Here is a 22658-nt window from a genome sequence, read left to right on the forward strand (position 1 = left end):
CTTCTTAAAACTTGTACAAGAGGACCTCCAAAAAATACCCCAATCTCTATATGGCCTTGGGTCTAATCTTACAGAAGGGGAACTCCAGGCACTGGATCGATTATCAAAAAATAGGGATCTTATCATTAAGCAGTCCGACAAGGGCGGAAACCTTGTGGTTCTGAGCCACACAAAATATCTTGACATGTATCACGCTTTAAAACACTGTATGTCTATATTGTATCATGTTTGTTGTGACGTGATGGTCAAAATACTTTTTACACTGCTGGTGTGTTTTTTCTATATCCTAATAAAATTTGTTAATGGGAATAACGCATATACTTTTTGCTGATAAATATTCCCGGGCCTTGGTCCCTAATTTTGATAAACAGCAGTTCGAGACCACAGACACAAAATGGTTAACCTGAAATGACTAGGGGAGGCAGAAGCAGAATCCTGAGGTACCCTGAAACCGATTAACGCCGTTACAGGGAACTGAATTTACTGTCAGGTCCAGGAGTTTGCTGCCTATTTGAAGGCTGCTGTCCAGAGATGGGGATAGTCGCCAGGCAGGATCAAAACCAGGAAGTCAACAAGGTACAAAATCGGAAGGCAGGAGTAATATCAGGAAAACAGACTGGGGTCAAAACCAGGATGTCCTCAAGGTACACAATTGGAAGGCAGGAAGAACATTAGGAAAACAGGATATGGTCAAAACCGAGACATCAGGCGAGGTACAGATTCAGAAGGCAGGAGGAACATCAGGAAAACAAGCCAGGGTCAAACAGGGGACAAAACAGCACCAGTACCAGTAAAAGGTGTAGCTCTAGCAACACAGGACTATATCTGGCAAAGAACAATAGACCACTGAAAATATAAAAAGGGTGTGGTGCCTTCCAATTGGCTGGAGTGGGAGTTGATAACTTCAGCTGGAAGGCCCTCACCCCTACAGTCAGCCAGTGGTACTGCTGGAAGGCACACACCCCTACAGTCAGCCACTGGTACTACTGGAAAGCACACACGCCTACAGTCAGCTAGTGGTACTGCAAATCCCAGCCAGACCAAGCTTGGTGTATGAGTGGCAACTGCGTTCACCAGAGCTATTGGTACTGACTTCGCCCCTATCACCAGCACCGCCTGCAGTGGCAATCTGCAGCACCTGGTGGCTGGGGTAGAAGTCGCAGGAGCAGACTCTGGAGGAGGTGAGACATTTATTAGTCACAATTAGTTATGACTGAGTTCTAAAATGCTTGAATGCCCATTAGTCAAATCGAGCAGGTTGGATGCTCGGATGGGCTCAAATAGAGTAACGATTATAATGAAAAGTCAATGGGGATTTGAACAGTTTTCCAGGAGACCCCCCCAAGGAAGGCTGTAAAATTGCTGAAATGGGAGGAAAACAGTGCTCAAATTGAATAAGAACAGCATGGGGAAGACAGTTGGACACATTTCTAATCCCCCCCACCTTGAGCTGACCTCCTAGCTATGCCTCTGCTAACATCCTATTAGTTTTGCTTTATTATATCAGGAAGGTTGTCCAGCACCTATGTAAGTACATCCCTCTAGTACCAACACTATTATGCCTCACCAACATCACAAGGGCTAGTTCCATTAAGAAAAAAAAGAAAGTCAAAGATATTTGTTGATATTTTGCACAAAATCCACGAGTTTGCAACCAAAGTCAAAGGTTCTTTTTGTATTATGAGTCCCTACACTAAAATTAAAAGTAATTCACTGAAACAAGAGTGTACTTACAATGGTGCCAGGGGCCTGCATGATCTGTAGAGTTTACAGTGTCTTTTTTCACATACGTTTCTCATGCCGCCATAGTGTCCTGGCACCAGCTTATCAAATAAATTCTAAAGGTATTGTTGGACAATTTTTATGTTTATTTTGGCATTGTATATTAGGGGTGGTGGCTGTAAACTCAAAGCTGACCACTACAGGTGAGCAAAAACTTACCTGAATCAACAGTATCCCATGCACCATTCCACCCCTCTTGCTACTTGGTGCAGCTCTCCATCAGCTGCAACTTTGTAAAGAATCCAAAAATTGCCAAGGCACCGAGAAGTTCCTCTCCGTTTATTTATCTTTATTTGTTCCAGCATACAGAAGGAAAAAGTGCAAACAAACAACATTTCGGCCAACAAAGGGCCTTATTCAAGCCATAAAAATTAGGAGCTGCTCATTGCCTTGGAATTTTTTTGGATTCACTGCAGGTGAGCAAATCAATTTAAAGCAAATCAACGTCACCTCGATATTTACAAAAAAAATTAGAATCACCATAATTCGAATTTGTGCTTCAAGCAAATACAGACAAATTGTGGCCAGCTGGTATTTTGCTGAATTTTAGGGGACTGGGAAGATTATCTTCTGTCTCTCCACATACATATCCTACTGTTACCAGGTATAATATATCTTTGTACCGTGTTAGCCATTTTGTTGTTTTCCATAAAGATGCGGTACATTCTGGTATCCTCCATTTTGATACAGGTATAATATAACTTTCTACCGTATTAGCCTGATGAAGAGCCTGATGAAGAGACCTGAGTAGTGTTGAAAGCTTGCTATTATTACTATCAACCACTGAGGACTCTTGGTTCTTTTAAACAATATTTTTTATCTACTGTTACCAGTCTTATCATCAGCTCTTCTATCTACAGTCTTCTTTCTTCTGTCTTCCTTTCAGATGAGTCTTCCATTCACACCATCACACGTCAATGAAGTGACGACACATCATCAATAGATCTAATGACAAAAGACCCAGTCAGAAAGAAGATAGAAAAAGATATAAAAGACTATGGTAGGCCCAGAGTTGGTGGAATAGCTATGGGGATGTTCCAAAAAGATTATTTAGCCCCTTCCCTACATTTCACATCAAATTTATTCAATAAAAATTATTTTTTTCCCTTGAATGAATTGAATCTGCCTGAATTGAATTCAGGATTCTCAACTTTGCCACCCACACTATCCACCCAACCTTCCAAGGCTGATAATATGGACAAAAAATAGATTTGTTCCCTATTGAATTTGAAGTCTTGGCACAAAGAGATGTGAAAAAGGAAAAGTAGTTTGAGGTCCCATAAACCTAGAGGTTGCAGATTTGTTTGCTCCATTTCATCAAATACGGGCAAAGAAATACATTTTTACACATGTTGCAATAGTTGAGTTCACCATACAAGCTACACATTTTACCATACAGGAATCTGGGAAAGCTTCAATATTGGTACTTATATAACTTTGACAAAAAAATGTTTAGACAGAATAGGGCATTTTTTAAGTAGATATATTTTTTTATAGGATGTTTATGTTCTTGCTTGTTCATATTTAGCTTCACATTGCAGCATGTTATATTTGACCTAAGCGGATAAGTATAACCCGGCACTTTTCTGGCCAATTTTTCCAAATTCTAAAGTCCTCTTAAACTACTGAGCCCATTTAACAATATTAACAAGATGGGTCAGAGAGATGACATCAGGCAGATAACAGTGAACAAACCATTTAGCTTTCTGGCTGTGATCAAGATGACATCTCTACCCTTTGTGCCCTGTTGTTCCGCTATGAATGGGTCATTGATATTTCCATCTATACCAAAATGCTCCATTGTGTCATGAGGCTGCAGTTCGAGCTCATCATTTCATTACATAATAAAGACCCCCCATTTAGTGAAGGCCAAATGTTGCTTTCAAAAGGAGGGTATTCTTGTTTCTTGACTTTTTACTAATGGGAAAAGTCAGGAAAAAAATGTCACATCTCTTTTCGTCCTGGTCAAATGTTTCTATTTGCGGCTGGGAATGAGAATTTAGCAATTGTATGTAAGGGGCAAAATTCTATTTCAAGACATTTGATTAGCACAAGCCTATTGGCGTCTTGTACAAGTATTTCTGCGATTCGGAAATTTAAAGTGAATACAGTGAATGTAGTGTTACAGACAGAAACTATGAAGTCAGATCTAACATAATGTTAAACTGAAAGTCCAGTTCTGCATGAAAAATGGCTTTAAATATCCAACTCCAAATAGTTGGTCAATTAATATATATATAATAAATTAGAATCTATCAAAAAACATTACCCTCAATGAGCATTTACACGTTCATATAAATTGGTGTGAGATTTGACCACAATGTTCGGACTCTGGTGTAACTATAGTAGGGCGGGGTGGAAGTCACACCCCAGCCCTGGAGACTAGTATGGCCCAAAATGGTCCCTTTGACCCATATGAGAAGAATTTATTTATTTTTTCCAGGCTTTCTTTTCCCTGCTGTGGTTATATCCAGCTCTGCCCTGGTCGTGTTAGGGGTTAATTTCCCTTGCCTTCTTCTGGATCCCAGGATGCTATATATTGCCTCTCTATCTATGGCTCAGTGCCAGTGATATTTCTGCCTTGCAGAGTGTATACTGGCTCTGATGAGTGTTCCCAATCTGTCCTGCCTCCCTGCTACTGTGTCCTGACTTGTACCCTCCCCCGTTCATCTGCCTGTCCCTGTCCCGATCCATGGCTTCCCGCTCCTGTCTGTTTGTGTTTCCCTCTGCATACCTGATCTCCCGGCTTCCGACTTGGTTCTGTTTTCTGACTTGATTTTGATACTCCATTTACATTGACTTGACGTTTCTGGCAAGACCATGACTGTTTGACTACTCTATTGCCCCCTGGTGGTTCCCCTGTGAACTGCCTGCTGAAGTTCCTCTGCTGTACTTCAGCTGCCTTTCTGTTAGGCCTAAGCCACACGGCGAGAAAATCGGTGCGAGTGGAGTGCGATAAAACATCGCATTCCCCTCGGACCAATTCTAGCCTGTGTGACAGCACACATGAGCGATTATTTTCTCAGCCCTAATCGGACTGAGAAAACAATCGCAGCATGCTGCGATTGTAATCCGAGACTCTTTCTCTCGCACCCATTCAAGTGAATGGGGCGAGAGAAAAATCGCACTGCACTCGCGGTACACCGGTGTACTGCTAGTGCAGTGCGAGAATGTCTATAGCCGGCTACACAGGCGAGAGGGAGAGAAATCCCTCCCTCCCCTCCTGAGTGCCGGCCCGCCCCCCGCAGCTGAGGTCTGCTCGCACGAACGGACCTCAGTTGCAAGGACACAAGCATGAGACTCGGCTCTGCTGTACTGCCAGCACGAGCCGAGTCTCATGCAAGGGGATCGCAGTAGTCCCCGTGTGGCCCCGGCCTTACAGTGTGACTTTGTCTCTCCTTCACTACTCTGCCGCCACCTAGTGGGAAATACGCTGTACTATGTCTTATTAGCCCTTTGAACAGTGTGACAGCTAGATGCCTTCACTCCTATGTTGGTTAAATATCATATGTCCGATGTATTTTACATTGTGTTTTATAAACTGACTGTCTAAGTGTTGCTGTGTTCGGCACCATCTAGCCACCGAGAGTTTAAAGTGTTTTATTATTGAAGATTGTGTTATATTATAATATGTATTTTATATTAATGTAAAGTATAATCCATTATGTGTGATCAATATATTAACCCTGTAATGTAAAGTATAAGAATATTAGCTAGATAAGGATTAGAGTAAGTAATGGTTTTATATGTATGTGCAGCGTAGTAAGTAGGTACTTCCTGGTTGCCAAGGTAACGAAGAGTCAGGATGGGTGGAGTAACAGAGAGCCAGAGTTAGCTGGAGAGACAGTTCAGGGACAGAGTTAGTTCTGCAGAGGGGCTCCTGGTGTGTGAATGGTGCTTTGTAATTTGGACTCTTAGGGGGAACCCGGAGGTATCCGCCAAGTATCCGGAGCCTAAGGCTCACCTCGGGACGGGAATAGAGAAGCCATCCAAGGAAGCAGTTGGATATGGGTAGCTGCGGAGATAAGAATAGGGTTAAGTGGAGGCTTTGGCTCGGCAGCTGGATGGCTAATTCCCAGGTAGTGGTTTAGGCAGAAGAAATACCCCAGGGAACAGCAGTAGCAGAACAGGATAGAAATGGCCATGTCTGACGAAAAGGTTGAAGTAAACCAAAAATTAACAGAGTTATATAGGTGGGTAGAGTACTCAAAGGGACTAACATGTAATCTCAACCCAATTTAAAATGTACAATTTTTATTAATATTCATTAAATTACCAAATAACCGCAAACAGACACACAAACATATAGATAAGAAATGGATCAGATTATATGTATGTATATATATATATATATATATATATATATATATACTCACTCACCTAGTGAGGGGAGGGTTACTGTCTTAGCCCTATGTGGGTGGTGTATCCCTACCTACCAATGGAGTGTTTGACACCATAAGTTACCGGGCGCCCCCCGTTCCACATAGGCTTTCCCTCTCCCTGACCCTGATATAGGGATAAAATGGAGAACCCTTAAGTGGTGCTTGCACAGTACAATATTGTTAGGGCCAGGTGGACGGGCAGACCCAGGAGGTGGATCCACTGGGCCGAACACCTTACTGACGGCAAGGGGTCCGGTAGCCGTAGCACTACAGGTAGCAGGACAGTCCGTTCAAAAGAGTGGAGTGGAGAAGTCCCTGGGACCACGGAGTCACTGATGGTAGTCCGGGTGACGGAGCTCAGGTTCGGAGGCCGAGATGTTGTCAGGCAGAGTCCGGAACCGATGGAGCGAGAGGACGGATCACCACAGGGATCAGGAATGGTACGGACTGACGGGATGGCAGACAGTCAGCGTTCGGGGGTTCGGGAATCGTCAGGACCGGATGGCGAGGCAGGAGCGGCTCTAGAAGAGAGATAGGTAAGTATACCAGCAGAGGCAAGGAGACCTGACTCCTAGCTTAGGGAAACACGAAGAACAGGCCCCGCCCACTTGGACATTAAACCCCTTTATACCCTGTACCTCTGTGTTCAATATCCTGTCAGTGGACGCTGGCCCTTTAAGAGAGGGTCAATGACCGCGTGCGCGCCCTAATGCGCATGCGCGAGGCCCGGGTGCCAGAAGCCAGGGCAGGGAGCCGTGAATAGGAAGCAGGGGAGCCGGCCTGGAGCAGAGCTGCCGACGGGCGCCGGGAGCGGGGACCGGGCCGCCTGGGGACCGCAGGTGATGGGGGCTGGAGGCTGTGGAGCGGGGGACGCCTAACAGAGGAGCCGGGGAGCGAAGCAGGGAAGCCGGGGAGCGTGGCAGGTGAGCCGGGGAGCGGGGCAGGGGACCCGGGGAGCGTGACAAATATATTACACAAGGGTAGTTCTATTCCCTGTATTATTTTCTGGACCAAAAAGTATCAATTTACTTATCCAAAAAAATAGGATGTTGTGGTGCTTGCACAGAATATATACTGTCTAAATGGTTCTGTTCCCTATATTATTATCTTATTCAAAGTACTGACTTACTGATCCATAAAGGTTTATACAACCAAACTACTTCAAGGTGGTATCCCCCAAAGGTAATATTACAATAACCTAGAGTTATATCACACGGGGCTCAGATAAACTCGCCATAATACTTTAGGAGCTGAACACAATTGGGATAACACACCCCTGCAAGTTACTGCAAATAGAAAATTACTCCAATAATATTCAATATAATATAATATAAACAGGGAGTAAAGATGAGTCACTTCCCTGAGAAAGCAGGAGTCCAGGCCTGCCAGGCCTAAATGCGTTTCTCCTCTCCCTTCAGAGGTTCATCAGGAGGCTAAGGGGAGACGGCAGCGGGTCCTGTTCAATAACAATCCATGGCTGTAACAGACAGGCCTGGACTCCTGCTTTCTCAGGGAAGTGACTCATCTTTACTCCCTGTTTATATTATATTATATTGAATAATTGTAATATTACCTTTGGGGGATACCACCTTGAACTAGTTTGGTTGTATAAACCTTTATGGATCAGTAAGTCAATACTTTGGATAAGATATTAATATAGGGAACAGAACCATTTATATATATTGTTCTGTGCAAGCACCACAATAGGTTATCCTATTTTTTTGGATCAGTAAATTGATACTTTTGGTCCAGAAAATAATACAGAGAATAGAACTACCCTTTGTGTAATATATTGTACTGTGCAAGCACCACTTAAGGGCTCTCCATCTTATCCTTATATCAGGGTCAGGGAGAGGGAAAGCCGACGTGGAATGGGGGCGCCCGGTAACTTATGGTGTCATACCCTCCGTTGGTAGGTAGGGATACACCACCCACATAGGGCTAAGACAGTATCCCTCAACTCCCTAGGTGAGTGAGTATATATATATAATCTGATCCATTTCTTATCTATATGTTTGTGTGTCTGTTTGTGGTTCTTTGATAAAAAAAAGTTTGTTTAAAAGAACTGAGAGTCCTCAGTAGTTGATGCCTTTTAATGGCTAACTGAAAAGATTGTAATAATAGCAAGCTTTCCAGACTACTCAGGTCTCTTCATCAGGCATGGTATACCATTTGATACCATGCCTGATGAAGAGACCTGAGTAGTCTCGAAAGCTGCTATTATTACCATCTTTTCAGTTAGCCATTAAAAGGCATCAACTACTGAGGACTCTCAGTTCTTTTAAACAAACTTTTTTTTATTTCTACTGGCTAACACGGTACAAAGATATAGTTTACCTGTGGTTATTTGGTAATTTAATGAATATTAATAAAAATTGTAAATTTTAAATTGGGTTGAGATCACATGTTAGTCCCGAAAAGGTTGAAGAACAAATAAACCGTTCCATGTTATTTTGTAAAGAGAATCTCTATGTGACATGTTACTCTGCCACGTCTACGATGGTGCGGAGGTGGACACTCCTTTGAACATTGACTTAAGTGTGGCACCCACCATCCGGGGCTTATCACAAACACAGGTTCAGTCTGGTAAAATAGAGCAAAGCCCTTTTGGCCGGCATTTGCTCCCCTCTACAGCTGCATAGAAATATATGAAGCTATCATGCTCAGTCAGGAAAGCCAGGACCAGTCCAAGCATTGCGGTCCTATCTCGGACTGATTAATGCAGTTGTCTAAATGCACACTTATAAACCTTTCCTTACACAATGACGTGAAAAGACCTTTGTAAACTTATATTTATCGCTCTACTCTACGGCAACATACCTTAAAAATAGAGTCCAAAAAATTCTGCATCTCATAGTAATTTATCCATGATGTGTCCACAGGGCGTATCTAGACCTCCCCAGCGATTAGCTAAGATGTTGCTTGGAAAAAGCTAAGTATAGCCTGAATGTTGCATCACTGGATTGAAATGAGTTCATTCTTTACTTGCCTTCGTCTTACTTACTGTATTTGCTTATTTACTTCTTTGCTTGCTAACTTTCACTAGAGACATGCATCGATTCAATGCAAATCAAATTTTAAGGCATTTTAGGAAACTTGCTGGATTTTAAAAAATTGCAATTCAATTTGTGTAAATAGACACCAAAATGGTCACTGCCATTTTGCACAGACTAGAATATTGCCTTAGCCAGAGTAGACACACATGACCTCAGGAGAAACTGCTCTGGTTTCCTCATAATGCCTTTCAGCTATCACACTAGATGTGATAGCCAATCAGGAGGGATTTTAATAATCTGTATAAAAGCAGAGGCAGGGAATGCAACAGCCATTTTGTAGTGAATCTGTATAGTGACAGATCATTAATCACAGCTTAGCAATAGACATAAGGAGAAAAAGCTTTAAACTATAAAGAAACAATACAGATAGTGTGTGTGACAGTATAACATACGGTAGTACATAGTACATACTGTGTTGCCCCGAAAAAAAATCACTGATATATTATTTTTTGCCCCGAAAAATATGCTATGGCTTATTTTCGACTTACAGTTGATTTTTATGGAAACATGGGTTAGGAGTACGTTTACCCCCAAAAGAAGGTAGACACACCACAGGAAAATCACACCAGACCTTGGACCTCGGCATCACTCCCAGATCTTTCTGCATTCCACAGCGGGTACTCTCAGCAGGTCCTTGTGTGTTCCAGAGTGATCCTCCCCTTCTTCTGGCCAGCACACACACACACACACACACACACATCTGATTGCAGTAACATTACACACACATACATCTGCTAATACTGTATTGCTTCCTTGCCGTCAGGGGGGCCTGGAATGCTGTGGAGAGAGAGGACCTGTGGTGGAGCGTATCGAAAACCTGCTGGGGAACGCATCAAGAACCTGCTCCTCAATGCATTCCATCGCAGATTCTTGTGCGTGTGTGTGATGTGTGATGGTACAGCAATCGGGTGTGTGTGTCTGTGAGAGAGAGTGGGGGGATCCTGTACCCAATTTGTGTATAAGTGGACTAACAGTGATGCAAATCACTTTGGAAAAGCCCATACACCATCGGCACCTGCCAGCTGTAGCTGTTCTGGGTCTGATGGGTATGATTGCGGGGTCTGTCTTCTATCTTTGGGGTCTCTCTTCTCTCTATTGGGGGCGTCGTTTTTCTATAATGAATAGTCCTGCTGTATTTAACTTTATTATCTGCATGAAGACTTCATCATTGAGCCGCAACTAGGGCTTATTTTCGGGGTAGGGCTTATATTTAAGGCATACGCCAAAGAGGTAAAAAAATTCTTGCTAGGGCTTATATTTGGGGTAGGTCTTATTGTTTGGGAAACACAGTAGTAACTGCACATACTACAGCTACCATACGTTTATTCATAGCCATTTACAGTATCTTGAGGTCACTTTGATTCTTCAAAGGCTCTGTTTGCATTATATTGTGTGATAGTTTGTGTTTTAAGGTTTTTTAAGGGTAAAACCTGATGATAGGTTCTTATTAAAATTTTTGTACCTTATTGTTTAATTTTAATTAAAGTTCTACTTTTAGTCTTAAAGGGTTTGTCTCACAAGAGAAAAATATGGCATTAACATGGGATTAGAGATGAGCGAACCGGTCGCGGTTCGGCTCGAGGTTGGTTCGCCGAACGGAGCTCCCGTTCGAGTTCAGTTCGTCGAACGTTCGACGAACCGAACTCGAACTGCATAGGAAACAATGGCAGGCATTCACAAACACATAAAAACACCTAGAAAACGCCCTCAAAGGTGTCCAAAAGGTGACAAACAACTCACAACACAACTCAAACACATGGGAAAGTGACAAGGACATATACTCATGCGAAAACAAAAGAGCTGGACAAGGAAAAAGAGGAGGACACACAGATATATGAGTATATGCAAGGAAACATCGATGCCATTACTGTGCAACTTGAGCCCTGCTCATTTTAGGCTTCCAATCTGGATAAATTGCCTGAGATTGCCACGTACGCCTTGGGGATCTTGTCGTGTCCTGCAGCCAGCGTTCTCTCGGAACCTGTCTTCAGTGCTGCTGGGGGTCTGCTGGCAGATAAGCACACGTGTCCGTCCACTGACAATGTGGACATGGCTCTCAGAGGACTTTTCTTCCCCTGGGTCAGCCAGGGGACGGGAAAGGCACGCGTATTTTTGAGAGTGCTTCATGCAAAGCATCTTTTTCTTTTTCAAAAGGGGGGTCAACTGTTGCCAGTCAAGTGGGGTGTGTGTGGCCCAATTAGTGGCAACGAGGGAGACTGTGGTTGGAGTCCCCTCGCTGTGTTTCTAAAAGAACCAAGATGAACAAGTCATGGCTCTCAGAGGACTTTTCTTCCCCTGGGTCAGCCAGGGGACGGGAAAGGCACACGTATTTTTGAGAGTGCTTCATGCAAAGTATCTTTTTCTTTTTCAAAAGGGGGGTCAACTGATGCCAGTCAAGTGGGGTGTGTGGCCCAATTAGTGGCAACGAGGGAGACTGTGGTTGGAGTCCCCTCGCTGTGTTTCTAAAAGAACCAAGATGAACAAGTCATGGCTCTCAGAGGACTTTTCTTCCCCTGGGTCAGCCAGGGGACGGGAAAGGCACACGTATTTTTGAGAGTGCTTCATGCAAAGTATCTTTTTCTTTTTCAAAAGGGGGGTCAACTGATGCCAGTCAAGTGGGGTGTGTGTGGCCCAATTAGTGGCAACGAGGGAGACTGTGGTTGAAGTCCCCTCACTGTGTTTCTAAAAGAACCAAGATGAACAAGTCATGGCTCTCAGAGGACTTTTCTTCCCCTGGGTCAGCCAGGGGACGGGAAAGGCACGCGTATTTTTGAGAGTGCTTCATGCAAAGCACCTTTTTCTTTTTCAAAAGGGGGGTCAACTGATGCCAGTCAAGTGGGGTGTGTGTGGCCCAATTAGTGGCAACGAGGGAGACTGTGGTTGGAGTCCCCTCGCTGTGTTTCTAAAAGAACCAAGATGAACAAGTCATGGCTCTCAGAGGACTTTTCTTCCCCTGGGTCAGCCAGGGGAGGGGAAAGGCACGTGTATTTTTGAGAGTGCTTCATGCAAAGCATCTTTTTCTTTTTCAAAAGGGGGGTCAACTGATGCCAGTCAAGTGGGGTGTGTGTGGCCCAATTAGTCGCAACGAGGGAGACTGTGGTTGGAGTTCCCTCGCTGTGTTTCTAAAAGAACCAAGATGAACAAGTCATGGCTCTCAGAGGACTTTTCTTCCCCTGGGTCAGCCAGGGGACGGGAAAGGCACGCGTATTTTTGAGAGTGCTTCATGCAAAGCATCTTTTTCTTTTTCAAAAGGGGGGTCAACTGATGGCAGTCAAGTGGGGTGTGTGTGGCCCAATTAGTGGCAACAAGGGAGACTGTGGTTGGAGTCCCCTCGCTGTGTTTCTAAAAGAACCAAGATGAACAAGTCATGGCTCTCAGAGGACTTTTCTTCCCCTGGGTCAGCCAGGGGATGGGAAAGGCACGCGTATTTTTGAGAGTGCTTCATGCAAAGCATCTTTTTCTTTTTCAAAAGGGGGGTCAACTGATGCCAGTCAAGTGGGGTGTGTGTGGCCCAATTAGTGGAAACGAGGGAGACTGTGGTTGGAGTCCCCTTGCTGTGTTTTACATGCTTTTAGAAGGGCATGACATGGCTTAGAGCTTGACTTTCAGCATCTGCAAACTGTTGGCTACCAAAATGCTTCCTTTCCAACCTTTTTAACCGAGGATTTTCGAGACCTTATGCCCATCGCAGTGCCCCAAGAGCCGATGCCCAGGCGCCACTCCTTCTCCAAAAAAGGCGTGCACGCGCTACACCAGCATGTCGCACCAAACATCACTGCTTCTTTGAGAAACTGTGTGACAGGGTGCATTTCACCACAGATACTTGGCCCAGTAAGCATGGACAGGGGCGTTACATGTCGCTGACTGGACAATGGGTTACTATAGGGAGAGATGGAGAAGGGTCTGCTGTACAAGTCTTGCTGTCCCCATGAGTTGTATCAATCCTTCCTCTGTATGTAGAAGTTAATACACTGCTTCTGCCTCCTCAACCTCGTGTGGGTCCTTCACCTCGGCCCAAACCCTGTGTGGTCAGGGCACCCTTCCTTGTAACTGCCCACAAAGAAAACCCCACACCTCCTCCTTACTATGCTGGCAGCAGAGCTCAATGCCATCATGCGGTCAAATGTTTACTTTGAAATGTATGGGAAATGTGAGTCGCACCGCTGAGAAGTTGTGGACGGTTAGCTCTGGAGACCAAGTTTCATCAATGGTTGTCTCCACTCAACCAGCAGCCAGGGAAGGCCGAGTGTGACAATGATGCAAACATGGGTGCGGCCCTTCGCCGTGACAATGTGACACACGTGCCTTGTGTGGCTCACGTGTTGAATCTAATTCTGCTGCAATTTTTAAAACACCATCCCGGCCTACATGGCCTTATGCAGCGGGCACGCTCACTATGTTCTCACTTTTATCGTTCGCACACAGCAGCTCAACAACTTTCGTCGCTCCAGAAGTCTTTAGGTCTGGTGGTTAAACGCCTGAAATGCGATGTGCCGACACGCAGGAATTTGAATCTGCACATGTTGCAGAGTTTGTGGCAGCACCTGTGAACCCTGCTGCAATACGTTATGACATATAGGCTGGCCTAACTTGATCCAGAGGTGGTGCAGATCACGCTGCTGGAGTGGTGTCAGATCAAGGACCTATGCACCCTTCTACACAGTTTACAAATGTCGACGAAGATGTTTAGCACTGGCAATGCCATTCTCAGCGTGACAATTCTGGTCATCTACATGATGGAGCACACTGTAAGCATTATTCGGAGTCAGGTGTTAGGACAAGAGGAAGGGGAGGAAGTACAGGAGGAGTCATATGCGGAAGGGATAACAAGATCTATGAGGTCCAGATGGTCAGCGGCACCTAGGCGGCAGTCATGGTGGGGGAGAGGGATTAACAAGGGCGCATAGTATCAGCAAAAAGTGTTGAGGAAGATGCAGGAGCCCATGAAGAAATGGAGGACGAACTGGCGATGGGCATGGAAGATTCAGCAGATGAGTGAGAGCTTGCTCACATTTCGGTTATGCGAGGTTGGGGGAAGAGGGCAGAGGAAGGAGGCACGATTCTCACCTCTCTGCCACCAACACACCAAGGACTTGGTTCTCCTGGATGCACAAGACACATGAGCGCCTTCTTGCTGCACTACCTACAACATGACCCTCGGATTGTACAAATTCGAAGTAATTGCTAACTACTGTTTTGCCACACTGTTAGATCCCCGGTACAAGACAAAATTTGGCGAAATAATTCCTGCCATAGAAAGGGACGCACGTATACAGTAGTATCTGCAGATGGTGGTACGCAATCTTAGATCTGCTTTTCCACTAAACACCAGTGCTGCACAGAGTGAATCTCAACGCTTTGTCATGGATAGGAGGAAATGGGCTTTTACTTGTCCACATCTGAGGGACCGAGGGCTGGCTGCTGTGCTGAGATGGCATTGAGTACGGTGTCCCTGCAGAGTTGCACTTTTGGTCATATACAAAATGAGTTGAAAAAGGACAGATGCTGGTGGAAAGGGGAACAGGTGTGTTGGAAAGGGGAAAAAAGTTTTTGTCCGTGGGTTTGGTGGTTAAGCAAAAGAAACATTTGCTGAATAAACACCATCTGTTACGGTGGGACTGGCAGATTTGGATAAGGTGGTATATACTATATTACCGCTATATAACGAAAATTAATAAGAAAAGAAAGAGAAAGGTATATATCCCCATCAGCAGTCAATGTCCACCGTGCTCCCAGATGGAAAAGGAGAGGTTGGCAACTGGAAGGTTCGGTGGAGGATACAGAGCTGTGTGGCTATGAAACTAATAGTAGCCTGAACCGAGTTAGACGCCACTCGGATCTGGAGACTGGGAACCCTGTTAGCGTCACAGGGTCCACATGCCCACCCAGCCCAGGAACTCCCTGTTAACATCACAGGGGCCATTGAGTACGCTGACCGTGTGCATTGGGGCCACACCTGTGGACAGCAGGCGCATCAGCAGCAGCAGGCCTGTTAATGCCACTGGGCTGCATAAGCAGGACTTGTAGGACAGGAGCTGGTCTTAATTGTTCTGCGTACCAACTGTGGTGGCGGCCTGCATCGACGCCCTATCCCTGCCAACCTCTGGCCTAAAGCCGCAATGGGTTCAACACATGGAGGTGTGCTCTTTCGGAGCATAATAGAAGACTGCACACCTCCTTGTTGACTCCAGCCCGTTTTATAACCTGGGTCCGCCCCAAACCAGGGTGGACCACAATGCACCTCCTGGAGACAAAAGCAGAGTGACACGTCAAGAGTGGCATAACTAGCGTCCTATTTGGAACCGCAACTTCAATAATGACCTCATGGCTGCCATGACCCAAACACCTCACCAGTCATCGTCTGACCATCAATAATGAGGTGACAAGTCATAGTGGCGGGCCTCTGCAAGCTATTTGGGAGTGGCCTGGCCACATAGTCAGGACACCTGATGCCCTGTGGTCTATATGGGCCCCCCCACATCAGGGGCAGGGCCAAAAAGTTCATTACCGGACCTAGTTTCTGATGCAGTAAGTGCCTGAGCATGGTCAGTTGCATGAAATAGAGTCTCTGAAAAAAGACTATCAGCTTTAGCATGGTGTCTCGGCACAAAACAGGACTTAGACCCGGCACGGAATGCAAGTACCTGTGCAAAGAGGCTTTTCGCACTAAGTGTGGGAGCATGCGCTGTATCCCGAAATGAAGACAGCCTCAGGAATGGCACAGTCAGGCTGAGCATACTCACTAGGCGAAACACTGTAGTTAGGCTGCAGCTGGGGTAAATCGGCACATGCATGCGCACTAGCTGCCTCTCCACACTTAATTGTGGAGGAGAAATTGCTCTTCGGGTGTGGACTTGGAGATGCTGTCTATGAACAGAAGGAAAAGCTAAAGGAAGCCTCACTTTCTATCCCTCCGAATGATCAAATGCAGCAATGAATTCCCTGAGTTTGCTATAACATTAGCGTAGCAAAATGTGCATGAGGGTGTCCTGCACAGGTGCTAGAAATAGCTTGGCCCAGCGGGACAATAATGGAATACAACATCCAGTTCTATGATGCCACTAAATGGCAGTATTTTTTGCTATCATTATAGCTTATTAAAAACAGAGCAGGAGGGTGTCATGCAGAGGTGCTGCACATAGATTTGCACCAGTGGGACACTAATGGAGTACAACAGCCACTTCTTGTATGCCACTAAGTTTACTCAATTTTTGGTATTATAATGTCTTAGTAAGTAACAATGAGTTTGAGTGTGCAATGCAGGCAGAGGTGCTGCAAATATCTTTGCACTAGTGGGACTATACAGAAGTCCAACAGCCACGTTTAGGATGCCACTAGGTTCACTCAGTGTTTGCTAGTATAATGGCTTAGTAACAATGAGTTTGAGTGTGCAATGCAGGCAGAGGTGCTGCAAATATCTGTGCACTACTGGGACTATACAGAAGTCCAATAGCCACGTTTAGGATGCCACTAAGTTCACTAAGTGTTTGCTAGTATAATGGCTTAGTTATAATGAGTTTGAGTGTGCAATGCAGGCAGACGTGCTGCAAATATCTGTGCACTAGTGGGACTATACAGAAGTCCAATAGCCACGTTTAGGATGCCACTAGGTTCACTCAGTGCTTGCTAGTATAATGGCTTAGTAACAATGAGTTTGAGTGTGCAATGCAGGCAGAGGTGCTGCAAATATCTTTGCACTAGTGGGACTATACAGAAGTCCAATAGCCACGTTTAGGATGCCACTAAGTTCACTCAGTGTTTGCTAGTATAATGGCTTAGTTATAGTGAGTTTGAGTGGGCAATGCAGGTAGAGGTGCTGCAAATATCTGTGCACTAGTGGGACTATACAGAAGTCCAATAGCCACGTTTAGGATGCCACTAGGTTCACTGAGTGTTTGCTAGTATAATGGCTTAGTAACAATGAGTTGGAGTGTGCAAAGGGCAGGAGGGTACAGTGGCAGGGTTGTGGGTCTCTGGGTAGAGGAATGGAAGCCTGCCTTTCTATCCCTCCTAATGGGGAATTGCAGCGAGGAAATCCATGACCTTAGCTACACAGACGCTGTCATCTTGTGTAGCTGTTAAACTCTGTTTTCATGGACCTGTCACCTATGGCTCTGACCCTGCCGGTATGAGCCCTTAAAAGGACTGATAGAAAGTGCTATCCCTAAGCTGTCCAGCGCTGTGTATGGAGCGTATACAGCAGTATCGGTGATAGGAGCTGCGCCAGTGATGTCTGACACCAAGGACGCAGAAGGCAGATAATGGCGTGCTGGAGGAAAATGTCCGTTTTTGTAATGCAGGGACATGTGACATGGACATCTTATCACACATGCCGTTGCTTCTCTGGCTAAAAGTCCACTTAGCTGTGTGTGTGTCTGGGATTGGCTGACATGCTGGCCCTCCCCACTACACGCGCGCTCTTAGGGAAGGAAGACAAGGAAAAAAAAAAAAAATGGCGATCGCCATTATACATACAGCAATACAGCAGTGATCTGAATGCGCTATTCCCGCTCACTATACACTGAAATGTCATAATAGTGTGAGTCACAGAGTGACTTACACTATTACAGCGGAAAGCCAGCTAGGAATTAGCTGGTTTTTTTGCTGCTAGAACCGTTCTCGAACGTATCTAGAACTATCGAGCTTTTGCAAAAAAGCTCGAGTTCTAGTTCGATCTAGAACAGCCCCCAAAATCACTCGAGCCGCGAACTGGAGAACCACGAACCACGAACCGCGCTCAACTCTACATGGGATATGTCTGAAATGTCTGATAGATATGAGTTCAATGTCTGCAACCCACAGGGGTCGCACCTACAGGATTGTGTCTTCATTCATTGTTATGGGTGATCAGAGTACAGTCAAGAATATTCACTTATCTTTCGCCACCAGCTGGAATGGAGAATCAGGGGTCACCAGTTCTGGAAATACTTGTGGGTCCCAGAATTGACACCTGCACCTGTCAGACTGTCGCGGGCGGGGAGGGGACGCTGCGCTCACCACGCTCAGGTCCGGCGCTGCTGCTACTGCTGCTCGGTGGCTCGAGCGGTGGGCCGGATCCGGGGACTCGAGTGGCGCTCTTCGCACGTGAGTGAAAGGGATGGTTTGGTTTGGGAATGTAGTCCGTCACGCCACCCACGGTTTGTGGTGATAATGGGACACCACCGCTGCTCTGGACGGGGATCCCGGGAGCGATGACAGGGAGCAGCCGAGATGTTTCTCTCCCCTCCGTGGGTAGGGGGATTTGGTGGTCCCGGGGCCCGGTGATGGTGACTGGAAGGTGGATGGCGGGGTTTGGTGAGGTGCAGGGTCGCGGGAGGGCAGCGCGGTGCCAGACGGCACGATGGTACTCACTCAGACAATGATGTAGACGGAGTCTTTGGTAAAACAAACGGCTGGATGGACGAGTCCCAGTAGGTTGGCGGTGACTGTCTCTCCCTGCACCCGTGTTGTGTTGTCGGCTCCGATGGCTTCCCACCGGTAGCCCGCTCCCCAGCGGTGTATTTGCCAGAGGAGCACCTTTTTGCCTGCAGGCTCTGGCCCTGGGAACTCTAGCTGTGGCGGTAGCTGTATTTCCCTTCACGGTTGAGCGGTTGCCTTCAGTCGGGTCTTTGCTGCTGGGAAACGCCGGAGGTTCCCGTCGCTGACGGATTTGACCGGTTTAACAGCGACTCCAAGCCTGGTCGGGGTCCGTAGGCCCTGCCGAGTGGTGCTGGCTTCTCTTTGCTCCCCGGTCCGGTACCGGCGGGCCACCGCCCGTCCCCGGTCCTTACGGTTGTGCGTCAATCGGCCTCGCCTGCAGACGGTCACCACCGTCTGCCAACCTTGCTGTTTCTGTGCCCGGGCCATGTACCCGGACACGGCCAGTCTGCTCCACTACCACTTCCTCAACTCTATAAACTGTTCTGCTCTCTTTTCCCGCCTCCAGGACTGTGAACTCCTTGGTGGGTGGGGCCAACCACCTGGCCCACCCCCTGGTGTGGACATCAGCCCCTGGACGGAGGCAACAAGGATTTGTGTGTGACTCTGGTGTTCCTAACCAGGGTGTGGGGTGTGTTGTTGCTGTACCTGTGATGTCCTGGCTTGTCCAGGGCGCCACAAGACAATTATGGTAACTCTTATGACTATGCCATAAGTTTTTTTGTGAGTTAACCCCTTTAAACCAGCGTGTCAATAGAAATTTCTGTTCTCCATGCTGGGTGTGAATGATGTAGGGAATGGGATACGTCCATACAGAATTTGTTTGTAGATATGACCTTTGAGTTTTAAAATCTAGCAATAAGACGGGGGTCACCATTTCTACATTTTTCTTGTTTTTACAAGAAACCCAAGTGTGCTTAACCAAGTTTGGAAGTTATTTCCTCTTCATAGGATGAGATAATATCCCTTGCGGCGACGATCCAGCCGCGTCACCATTTGCTCTCACGGCGCTCACTTTAGACTGTTACATCACATGAGCCCTGCGCTTAATCACCACCGACTTCTCTCTCCTTGTCTTCAGACTATTGTTTGCAAAGCTTGCGTAATGTTACAACTTCATGTGAGCTCCAGGAACGCGAAAGCCAACAACGCTCAAATGATGCCTTTCCGAGAGGTGAGTATAAGCTACAAATGTGGGGATAGAAAGGGGTTCTCCAAGTAGTGTACAATCCGTTTAACATATTGTTAATCCAGTATTATCCTGAGCATATGAAAGCAAACATGAGTCTCCATTACATAGTAGTGTAAGATATCTGCATCCTGGTACATAAATTGAATTAACAATTACACAGTGCAACAACTGGTCATGTGAAGACATTTGTTCTTCTACTGAATCCAGAAAAGAAAAAAAGGCGGCACTTCACGGTGGGATTCTGCAGTTTTTAATAACTTATTGTAAACAAGTTACAACATACAAGGGGAGAGGGGAGTGCAGGCATGCCGGACAATGGCCGTTTCGTACTAAGGCAAAGTGCTTCCACGGGTTCAGGACCCGTGGAAGCACTTTGTCTTAGTGCGAAACAGCCGTTGTCCGATGTGCCTGCACTCCCCTCTCCCATTACATGTTGTAACTTGTTTACAATAAGTTATTAAAAACTGCAGAATCCTACCGTGAAGTGTCGCCTTCCTTTCTTTTCAGTATTCAGCTGATGATCTACCACTGACTGATCACCACCTTGGACTGCTGGAAGTCCATTACTGAGCACCATTGTGGTCTGTGAGTAAATGTTTGGAGCTGCAGTGCCCGGCTGTTTCTCTTCTTTTTTACATTTGTTCTTTTGCCTATGTTAGCAGCATACAGTCATCGACAATATGGTGTTGCACTGTTATCCTAAACTTTATACTCCTCCCTCGTTTTGTAAACACCCAGAAAAGTGTCATGATACCCGTGAGAAGATCCCGCCCATATTTACTACAGTCATAATTCGAGCTGGCATTACACTTGGTTTTCATGTCAGACGTCAGCATCTGCTCCCCCTAGTGTTTAAAAGTTGAAAACATCAAAACTTTTAAGATTATATTTTATACCTTTAAAAGGAAAATTATATATTTTTTTAAATTAAACCTCTAAAACTTTCTTTTTTTTAATTCTTTTACTATTTTTTTATAATAAATTCCCCTCAAGTTAGTAAATGGATGATGTAAATTCCTATTAGGTTTCATATATTTTGTGCCATAACGGCATTGTTAGCCTTTGGATAGAAAGGTGTGAAACAGGTCCATCAGATCAATGTTTTTCTGCATCTGTGCTCCGAGGGATGTGACATTATCCAGTGCTTTCAAGTTCTCTCACCTTTTACTTTTCTTCTCTCTCTGCTGTTTTAATCTTTTGCACAGTTAGATTAAAGGGAATATTTTATTGAAAAACATTAAAAGTGAAGTTCCTTAAAGCATGAAGTGAAAACCCAGGCTGTGATTTGTTTAATGGGTTAAATTGGAATTACTTTTTCTCTTAACTTTACCAAAAACTATATATTTATTCCCGATGATGGTCATTTATGGTTTGGCCTTGTAGTGCACACAACACCGAGTCGTGACATCACAAATGCCTAATTGTTAAAAGAGACATTTTAGTCTGAATTTCTCTACCTAATACCCTAGGGTGATCATAGATTTCAATTTTTCCTTTAGTTTTTCATTATTGTGAACTAACTAGGCGACTTTCACATCACATTCAGGAAATCCGTTCTCCCATCAGAAGGACGATTGGGTCTTAGCACAAGGGAGAAGGGAAACATTCCTTAACATTTCCTTAGGGAATATTCTCCTGCTTTCTTGTGTTCACATCTGATCTATCTTTTGATTATACCCTTCCCGCACCTTAACCTAATGCTACATCAAGGGCCTGCGGTAGTTTGGGCACCTTGACATATGGGCACCTTTACAAATGCAAAGGTCAGAGAAATCTCACCAGGAATGCAGCCTTGGAACTGACAAAGTTCCCCCGAGATGCCTTTTATAAATGATTGTTACTATGTTGTGTGCTGTGTCATAGCAGGTGAATATTTCCAATACACAATATACCGACATTCCTACGTATAGTGTATTGAATGTACCATGTAAGTTAAGTATAAAAGTTGAAGGCTAAAATTCCTTCAAGAAAACAAAAATATTAAGTTCAGTCATAAATAAAAATAACAATATAAAAAGGGAGAAAAAAGATGAAGTATGTTTTATATATTTTTTATATTAATTACATTTTATCTAATAGATAATATGTTTAGATTTACACCATAGAAAATGGAATACTGTCCTAGAATATTTACCATAACCACAGCATAGATACTTAAAACATTTACTAATTTCAATCAATTACATAGCATCATTCAAAATACAGTGCCTTGCGAACGTATTCCGGTATTCCGCCTCCTTGATTTTTTCAACCTTCTCCCACATTTCAGGCATCAAACATAAAGATAAAAATGTTAATGTTATGGTGAAGAATCAACTACAAGTGGGACACAATTGTGAAGTTGAACAATATTTATTGCTTATTTAAAATTTTTGTAAAAAATAAAAAACTGAAAAGTGGGGCGTGCAATTTTGTTTGTCCCCTTTAGTTTCAGTGCAGCAAACTCACTCCAGAGGTTCATTGAGGATCATTGAATGATCCAATGTTGTCCTAAATCACTGATGATGATAAATATAAGCCACATGTGTGTAATCAAGTCTCCGTATAAATGCACCTGCTATGTGATAGTCTCAGTGTTCTGTTCAAAGCGATGAGAGCATCACGAAGACCAAGGAGCACAACAGGCAGGTCTGTGATACTGTTGTGGAGAAGTTTAAAGCTGGATTTGGTTACAAAAATATTTCCAAAACTTTAAACATCCCAAGAAGCACTGTGCAAGCGATCATATTGAAATGGAAGGAGTATCATACCACTGCAAATCTACCAAGACTCGGCCGTCCATCCAAACTTTCATCTCAAATAAGGAGAAGACTGATCAGAGATTCAGCC

Source organism: Anomaloglossus baeobatrachus, chromosome 4, assembly GCF_048569485.1.
Source record: "Anomaloglossus baeobatrachus isolate aAnoBae1 chromosome 4, aAnoBae1.hap1, whole genome shotgun sequence".
NCBI lineage: Eukaryota > Metazoa > Chordata > Amphibia > Anura > Aromobatidae > Anomaloglossus > Anomaloglossus baeobatrachus.